The sequence below is a fragment of the Larimichthys crocea genome, chromosome XIX, assembly GCF_000972845.2.
Source record: "Larimichthys crocea isolate SSNF chromosome XIX, L_crocea_2.0, whole genome shotgun sequence".
Taxonomy (NCBI): Eukaryota; Metazoa; Chordata; class Actinopteri; family Sciaenidae; genus Larimichthys; species Larimichthys crocea.
Genome location: NC_040029.1, coordinates 7,023,844 through 7,033,700, shown reverse-complemented (window position 1 = coordinate 7,033,700; position 9,857 = coordinate 7,023,844). Strand labels below are relative to the sequence as shown.

Genomic DNA, 9,857 nt, shown 5'->3' with positions numbered 1-9,857 from the left:
AAGAGTATAGAGGATAAACCGTTTACAGATGACGGTCAAAAAGCTATTTCTTTGCTGGAGCAGCTGGAAATACCTCAAAGTGATGTCTACAGTATGTTAAGCTATTCTGAACATTACAGATTTGACAAACTGACCTTTCCTGGATGGACTCATCACCATCACAACCCTACCTTTTAAACCAGTCACAGTCTTAGACTCCATAACAGACTGTTCAAGATGTTTTCTCCAGCAGGATGTCCAACAGCAAATCTTTTTGTAAGCAGGGTCAATAGAAAAGTCGGGATGCCCATTATTCTAAAACCCCAGTAGTCCCAACTGGACCGAAAGCCTATTTGCCTGACAGCCCTTATCTCGAAAACAAACACCCATCACTCTGAAAATACTAACCTAAGTGCATAATAGACCCGCCGGTCCATTGTGCACGGACTTTCCAAAATAAATCTTGCTGAACACTTGCAAGATGTTGGTTCAAGTTGGGTTTTGGCATCAAAGCTTCTTCGTTGGTCGCAAAGAGAATCTATTAAGGGCAAAACTATCACCGATTAGGCACCGTGAACCCAGTATTATGTATTTTTGGGGGCATTTTTCTAAGTAATGGGCTCAGGGATCAGAACAATGTCATGGCACCTAGAGTTAAAGTTAAACCTTCATCTGAAAAGTTCTTACAGGCCGAGAAGAAGCATCATTCACATCGGAAAGATGCTCAGTATTAAAAGAACACAGGTTGTTAAAGCATACAAAAATTACTCAGTTACATCAGAGTTACTGGTACCTTAGCCGTCAGTCGGCTCCATGCTGAGAGCTGCAGCCAGTCAGAAAGACGACTGGACTTCTCAAATACATTATCCTGTCTGCAGGAACACACACACACACACAGTACATACTGCATTCAATCTGTCTTTTCCTGGAAGGATTTGCACACACACACATGCACACACATTACATTTAAGTATAATGCATTCACCCTCCCTTTAGTCTGTCTCCCTCACACACACACACACCGTTTGTTTTGAGAAATAGTTTTTCCTTGACAATATATTCCTTCACCTTTCTTCCACTCTGACAGCATTTTGCTCTCAAAGTTAATTGCCATAGATGCTACGTGAAACGTGCACACAGCGTCGTCTACGCTGCAGGACTCGACTGAAACGCTGCCATCTGTACATTCGCTCGCACTCGAGTTCAGTATCGGTGAGCTTTGCAAACAGTCTCGACCTCATATTTGTTGTGTTGCACCATCCTCCATCCTGTTTTTATAAAAACCTCCATCTGAAAAAACTTTAAACATCACATATGTTGTGGTGACTCACAGCTGCTGTGAGTCACCACAACCTGTCTCCTAGAAATTATATTTATGTACATATCAGGAGCAAGAAAAGCATAATGTTAGTCAGATTAGATTTTATATTAAAGATGTAACATTTAAGCATAGAAAAGTTTGATCTATGTTGTATATTTTGAGCTGGGTACTACCCCAAATGTTTCCAACAATGCTCAAACACAGAAAAACATAGTTTTATCCAAGTTACCATGTCCAACTATAGCTATATAAACCCACAATTGTTCCCAAACATTAACCAAAGTCTGGGAGAGAACGTGAGCACCTACACTCTGGTGTCAAAGCGTAATTTGGGAAACAACTTACCAAAAGTACTTTGTAGTAGACGCCGTCGTCCACCAGCAAAGCCACAGGATTAATTTAGCTGTACTCATTCGTTGTCCCTGTGCATCTTAAAGTTTATTATCTGGCACAAGGAGTCTCCGAGTCTCACCTGAGTAAGCACCACTGAGGTCCTCTTGTCACTCCCTCAGTCTCTCTCAGAAGATATTTCAAGTAATGGGAAGTGACAGGGAGTAAATGAAATTAGCTGCCGCTTATGCGCTCATGCAAATTTAATAGATTTAACCTGGCCACTTTTGTTTCATGTTTGCTTATTTTAAATCGGATTTCCAGCTTCATTTTTTAATATGCATGATAAACAAACCTGAATTATTTAAAATAAAATAAAAACCCTCCGTGCACACACCATCCCTCCTCCACCTCCACCTCCGCCTCCTTTAAACACACACTCACACTTCCCCCAGGTGGTTTCCTCTCGTCTCAGCGGCCATGTTCATCACTCCTCTCCGCCAGGCTCCAACACACTCTCCACTTCATCACTGTCAGAGCAGGAGTCTTGTGTGTGTGTGTGTGTGTGTGTGTGCATATGTGAGCATGATTTCCATTGAGTTTGCATGTGTCTATATTTCTTCAAATGTATCAGTGTGTATTTTTCTGTGTACCAACACCACAACAACAACAACAACACACCCACCAAGACACACGGACACACCCCTGTCCGTTTGATGCAAACACTGACATTAATTTCAATTATTGTTGCCTTCTTCTCCAGAAATGAATGAAAACAACAACAAAAACCCAAACACAGGCCCCCCGCCCCGCCCCGGTACTCGTCCGACACCCAACTCTTTCTATTTTAGGTCGACTTGAAGTTTTTAATTTGGATTGATTACAGCGGCGTAGGTGTTGCAGCCGCCGAGATAATGAACGCTCTGGGAGAGGGAGAGCTGAAGCATTATTAATGAGACACTTAAAGGTGAGAGAAGGAGAGGGGAGAGTGGAAGAGAGGCAGATAAATGAAGAGATAGGAGGAGACGGGAGGAGTTTGATATTTGGGGAAATGGACGGAAAGAAGAAACAAGGGTGGTACGAAAGAAATTAAATTGTGTTTATGTAGCACCGACTCAGAACAGGGGTTATCTCAGGACACACTCACTAACCTAGTTAATATTATTGATCATGAGCAAACACTTAGGGACAGTGGCAGTGGGGTTAACCAGTTGGGTTTAGAGAGGGAGAAGATGGAGAGACAAAGATGCACAGCGACTGTAAAAATGGTTCGATCCATGAGACCCTGTGAGACGAGAAAGCAGAGGAGTCTGTGCTCAGATTAAGATGGAGAGAAGAAAAGAAGAGCTCAGCGCATCATGGGAACTTCTATCAAAGTGCTATCGAAACTGATCTTAAACGTAGAGAGGGAGGGGGTGGTGTCTGCCTCCAGAAACACAAGTGGCAGCCGCTTCCACAGGAGAGGAGCTTGATAGCTGAAAGAGAGGATTCGTAGAGACAGCATGTGCCTGATTTTTGCGATATCACATAGGTTGCCTGATCAAAATAACTCCCTTACAGTGGAGCCGGATGATTCCAACTAGAGAAACTATGTCTTTAGACAAAGAGTTTGGTACAGGAAAGAGGCAAAGTTTGCCTTAAAGAGAGGTAATAGGCCATTTAATTGTAAATATTACAACATATTACCATATTTACGTCTTGAAGAACATTGTAATACAATATCAGACCGTACTGAACTCGTCATCAGTATTCCATATTAAACAGGATCTTTCCCAAAGGGAGCTACATGTTTCTCACTTATGACTTAAAGGAAAGGTCTATTTTCAAAGTGAGAAAACAGCTGATAAATTTAGATTAACATTGGCATGTTGATAGCATGTTTGGTTCTGGCACATCATTGTGTGTGGGACTTTGTTGAGTGGAAACAATGATCTGCTGTTGTTGTTGTTGTTGAACTGTTTTGTGGTATATGTCCATGAGCTTGTAGCTTGCAGCTTTGATTTATCATCTCCAGACTGCAGACAGCGCACTGAAAAGCAATATGCTGTAAGGATTGTAGGACTTTAGTTCAATGAAGGACGCCCCTGCGCTGTGCTTGGTTCCCTTTATGCCCTGGAGAAAAAGATGACCTCCCGATTGTTCTTGTATAATTCGCAGAAAAAAACCCAACTGAAAACTATAAAACTCTTTTAGGTGCCTGATGCCTGAGTCTCTAAAATGGCTATTAGATGCTGATGTCACACACTCAAATAGACCTCTCCAAAACACAGAATCGATAATTTAAACATGGTTTGTGTGGATGCTATATTTCTGGCTAGAATAACTGGCAAAGATGGTGGAAGGACTGAGACAGATGTGAGAGGGGAGTCATAATAAATGCTCTAATGTCCTCTTTGCATCTACTGATTTACATACAGAAAAGAGATAAAAATAGTACATGGCTTGTGTGATGGAGAAAGAGACACAAAAACTGAGTACAGGTGAATAAAGAGAGAAGATAGACGGGGAAGATGTGAGAAGGACAATTTGAAAGGGACAGAAAATGGATTGTGAAAGACAGAAAAGTAAGGAAAGATGTAAGATGTAAGAAATGTAATGTACAAAATTTTACTGACTTTTTGCTTTTCCAGTGTTGTAATTAAAGAGTTAATTCGTGATTCTCCCTTTTTAATCTTTTCTTATCATCTCCCGCTAAAGAAGACTCAATCAGTGCATTGACATCCGCCTAAAAACAAAGCTCATCTCCTCAAAAGTCAACAGTATTCTGTCGATCATTGGACAGCGACGACACAGCGATCAGAAACGGAGACTGAAACGGAGAGCTAGAAAGCAAAATACAGACGGGGTGTCCAACGATTTCTGTTGCTGTTTCTAACAACTTTACCTGAGTAAGCACTGATGCACAGCCAAGCTGTGTGTTCTGGAGAAAGCTGGAGACACAATAGTATTAATAAAAGTGATCCCTACGGTGCTGCAGATGTGTTCCTCATTAGTCTCTGCTCCACTATAGAAAGCTCAAATTGATTATCACTGCAACACCTCCCAAACTCTCTGGTTTGTGTTTTTGCTGCAGTACTAAAAAAAAAAAAGTCTCAAGACAAAGCGGGAGGCTGAGAATCGATTTTTCGCTTTGAGGAGCTTGTATTTGTAGAATCGTTCCCCTCCTCAAGCCAAAAGTCTATCTATCCTCAAGGATGTGAAGATCCTTCGTCTTAAGACTTTGGCGTTTTCTCAAAGGGTTCTTTGCCAAGCCCGGAGGTTCATGCATGAAGGAGTTCCCCAAGCAACCGTCTTGGGATCCCCAGCAAGTTCTGAAGGTTCTTTGAAGAACAGCTTTCACTTTTTAGATCGAAGACGTTCCTGCCAGCGGAAAATTGATGATTTTACACCTGCTTATATAAACATGTTCACTTCATTTGGACATTCTTCTGTTAAAGCTGACTTTTCTGTTAATATTTACAGTTAAATCTGAAGTACCACATGCGGTTCCGCCGAATCTTGGCACTTTTGCTAAACTCTCAACATTTTTGCCGCCTTTCTTTTCTTTGAATGTGAAATCGTTTCAAAGCTTGGCCTTGGTTACGACTTGACCTTCAATTTGAATGAAAAAGAAAAAAGTCGTAAAGGTGAAAAAAAAAACTATAACTTTTTTTTCATTCAAGCAAGCACTGATCTTTCACATCAGAGTTTCTTTTTATGTTCCTTCACAAAACAGATAATTTACTCGTATAAATTGTCAGTTCCAAATAGATAGAGCACCATGTGGACATTTCTTTGTATTTTCTACCTTTAGAGAAGATTATTTCCTAGAATCTGATTAGAATCTGGTGTGTTCAATATGCTGAGGACATGGCTATTATTGTACTTTCTCCAACACAATGACTATGACGAATGTACTGAAATTCTTCTTTGTAACCATTTTTGTATTTGGATCATGGCTGAGGTCACAAACTAAACTCCAAATGAACATTAAAACTAAGCATTAAAACACACTGACAGTATAAAACATGGACGTAGTGAAGATCTGTCTATCTATAGGGGTTGTTTGAGTTATTGCAGTCTCACCATTAGATGACTAGAATAGACTAAATCTTACACACTGTACCTTTAAGCCTATAAAAACCTATGTACACTTGTCATGAATGGGGAAATTAGCTATAGAGACCAAAACTGTTTTTTGTACCAGGCTGTAAACATGTTTATTTCTGCTGTGAAACATGGGGACTTATGGAAACTGACTCACTTCTGGAGCCAGCCTCAAGTGGACGTTTGAGGAACTGGACTTCTTGATGAACCTCTCAGTGACCACGTGGCCTAATGGACAAGGCGTCTGACTTCGGATCAGAAAATTGAGGGTTCGAGTCCCTTCGTGGTTGAATACTTCATCACATCATGTGGATGTAAACATCAGGGCAAGGTGTTAATTACATCACTTCAAGTCTGTAGAGCTTGGGTGAACACATTATTTTTTTTATCCAGTACGTTGAAGTTAACATGGGGACTTATGGAGACTGACTCACTTCTGGAGCCAGCCTCAAGTGGACGTTTGTGGAACTGCAGTTCCTTGTGAACCTCTCAGTGACCACGTGGCCTAATGGACAAGGCGTCTGACTTCGGATCAGAAGATTGAGGGTTCGAGTCCCTTCGTGGTTGAATGCTCCCTCATTCATGATGTGAACATCACTGCAAGGTGTTAATTACGTCACTTCAAGTCTGCTTGGGTGAATGCATATTATTTTTTTATGCAGTACGTTGAAGTTAACATGGGGACTTATGGAGACTGACTCACTTCTGGAGCCAGCCTCAAGTGGACGTTTGAGGAATTGCAGTTTTTGGCACTTTTCACTTTACAGCCTCTTGGTGAGACATGATATTTTTATTATTTGGGTGACGTAATCCTTTAAAAATTTGCATAATGTGCTCAACTGAAACAACAGGTCTTAATCTTATTAATAATTGTCTAGACTGGAAATTCTAAAAGTTTTCAAATTCTATTTTTAAAGTTTGTCACTTCTATTTTCAGTGTAACCCAGTTGAATTAAGGTAGATTTATTGCAGTCCGCCGTGAAACTACAGGAACATACAACACGACAGCTGGGATTACCATCGCCGGAGACAAAAAGTGTGTGTCAGAGCTCCGTGAAAATGCGCACACATACACACCTGTCAGTGCTTCACCTGATCCTGCAACAAAAACAACGTCTCAAGGGAGCAGCAGCCGTATCCTGAACACCAGCAGCTAAATATAAGACACTTCATTTGCATCAGACTACAAGTGTACAACGACTTCATTGTGGTTGTTTCGGTGTTCACGACAGCGTCATGGAATGTACCCTTATCTCATCGACATGTCTTTATTCCCTTTGCATCATGTTTCATCAAGATGCAAATTATTTGACTCCCTTTACATCCTCCTGCATTTTACCAGCACCATCCATGACAAGCACTTCATTCAAACCTGACAACCCTGAGGCCTGCGGCTCCCTCGGTTTGCTCGGCAGGGGTCCCTGACACCTCGCCGAGTGATTGCTGGTGGTCTGTAGTCAGTCGAGGGAGGGTGTCTTATTTCAAAGGCAGAGAAGAGAAAGATTTGTGGAAGCCTTAAAGCCCTAAAGGCAGGCTGGCGCCTCTTATCCTCTATCCCAGTCAGAGGAAGCAAAAGCCTCATGCCGAACCACCCTGTGCAGCAATTACTGCAGAGGAGCAGCCGAGGATGGATGGACGGATAGATGCATGGATGGAAGCATGTCTGGAGAACTTGTTTTTGCATTTGTAAGTTGCTTATTTAGCTGAAATCTGCGTAATTAGTAATAGTAAGGGAAATTATTAGTGCATAACAATCGATCAGATGTAACAATGTATTTTTTGGCACTGCCTCCACCTTGAACTTGGACTTAGTATCACCTCCTGAGCACTGCCAGTGCAGGAAATCATACCCGGAGCCAGGGGGGGAAGTGCAGTGGAGACAAAAGGCTGTGGCAGTGTTATGTGACAGATTGTTAAGTTCCTGTAATGGCAAAGTTCTTGTAGTGTTAAGGCCAAATAGGCAAACCCAGAGAGACGCAGCAGGTCAAAAACACAGGTAACAAGCAACAGGCAGGCAGGAAGGAACAGAGAAGCTGTGCCAATGAAGCAGCATATATACACTCCGGGTAATTGACTGGAGCAGAGGTTTTCAAAGGGGAGGCTCAGTGAATGGAAGTGAGAAATATCACATTAGTTATCAAAAGTAGATCACGTAGGGTCAGGAACTAAAAGTCAGAGTCAGAGACAGAAACTGAAAATGCCTGAGGACAAATCTTTTTTTTTAGAATATTTGGCTATCGTGGCACAATTGTTGTGTGCTTATCAGATCAAATAACATAATGTTGATCCCATATGCATCCAGGAGCGAAACAAAGATGGTAAGGAGGACATATTTCCAGCCTCCTACTAGAAAAACTCAGAGCAAATCCATCTAAGCCGAATTTGTGAAGTAGCAGTCACAGGGGGAGTAAAGTAAAATGTATTACAGCGTCTGTTACCTCATGCCTCATTCAAGGCTGCGCTGCACTGAAGCCATGTTCTTTCTTTATGTGCATCTGTAATATCTGGAGGTCACACGCTGGACATTTAAACGAGTTTGACTGACATTAGACTTTGAAAACGTCAGGACCGGAGCGATCCCTGCTGCGAGGCTAATGGGGTGATGAGGGACAGGCGTGCATGGAGGAACTGGGTCAGGTGACTGAGTGAGTGCCGCAGGTGAGGAGTGACAGCGTCTGGCTGGGAAGGTCCATGAAAATGCAGGAGGGAGGACGTGAGTGGTTACTGAAGCTTTAGTTTTGACTCTTTTAACCATGTTATGAAAGAGTTTGCATTTTCACTGTTTTATATTTTGATTGCAAAGTGAATCAATCAAATTATAACTACTAATTCTTATATATGTCTGCAGAATACTAAAATGTCCAACTTTTCGGTGCAATTCTTTGCCGTTGTTGTCAAGACCGTTGCTATGCAAGCATCATTGGCTATGACTCTTTCTGACACAAGTAACATTTATTTGCCAAGACAAAGTTCAAGCGTCAATGGAGCTTGAAGGTGCGTTAGGCAGGTGTGAGTCCATCCTGATGCAAACAGCAGCATTGCCTACGTGTACCAGGATGCATTGCGAGTTCTTGCAATTTGACCATTTCCTTTTCACGCGTCTTTATTTTGTTACCTTCACGCTCACACCAACTACATCACAGAATATAAACACCTTTTTTTGTCAGTATATCATGCATTATGGTATTTATTGCACAGTCTCCCTGCCTTTTAGTTACTAAAATCATGTCACCACAGTGTTTTCTAAAAGAATACATCATCTTTGGAGCATTACAAAACACAAAAACTGTCGCATTAACCGTGGTTGGAAGCGCCGCTGAGAAATGTTGATCGGCATGTGTGCTGGCACCTGTCCTGGTAAAAATCTGCTCAGCTCAGCGCCAGCACGCTGGAAGTTTTTACACAGTGTTTATTCCTTCAAGCGCTGCAATAAGCAGCCATAAGCCCTGTAGTATCACACTACGCTCATTTTAATGATTCAAACAAACAGCAGGCCTTTCTCACATGTCACTTCAGCTGTATACATCGCGGTGCAGCTCGTACACACTTCGGCTTTAAATGTAGGCAGAGTGAAGGAGGTCTAATTAGTAAAAAATGTATTCGCACCACCAAGGAAGTTTTGAATTACACAAGCTGAAATTTCTGGCAGTCTGTGCCTCACAAGAGAGTCACACATTCTGGGCTCGCTGTGAGCTAAAAGAGACGTTCAGAAGTTAATTGTTTGGTGATAATTTCTCTGATTATATAATCTGTAAGTTGTTTACAGCAGGGCCGTTGTAGTTTTTGTGGATCCCTTTCTGCTTTCTGCACCCAGATTTTTTATTTTTTATTTTTTCAACAACTCTGACAGTCTGTGGGGCAACTGTGGGAGGAGGAATTGAGGCAAACACACACTTACACAAGCAGTTACCCAAACACAAACGCACATACACACATGCTTTTAACACTAACAGGGTGCTGGTGGATGTACTGTATGGTGGTGGGTCAGGACAGAGTGTTCCATCTGAGGTGAGATATTATACAACCGTTTCAGATACATAACGTCAGCCTGAGCAATCCTGGAAGAATGATGGAAAGCATCAGCCTTGTTATATTCCACTTCAACCACAACAGCCATTGACCACATGAAGAAGTGTTATGT

General features: G+C 41.8%; 2 non-coding genes across 2 annotated transcripts; both read left to right on the top strand.

Annotated features, from left to right (window-relative positions):
* The first annotated feature begins 5,933 nt into the window (after positions 1-5,933).
* trnar-ucg (transfer RNA arginine (anticodon UCG)) lies at positions 5,934-6,006 on the top strand. The gene has a single exon. It is a non-coding gene; the product is annotated as a tRNA-Arg (tRNA).
* Positions 6,007-6,210: 204 nt separating this feature from the next.
* trnar-ucg (transfer RNA arginine (anticodon UCG)) lies at positions 6,211-6,283 on the top strand. The gene has a single exon. It is a non-coding gene; the product is annotated as a tRNA-Arg (tRNA).
* Positions 6,284-9,857: the final 3,574 nt, after the last annotated feature.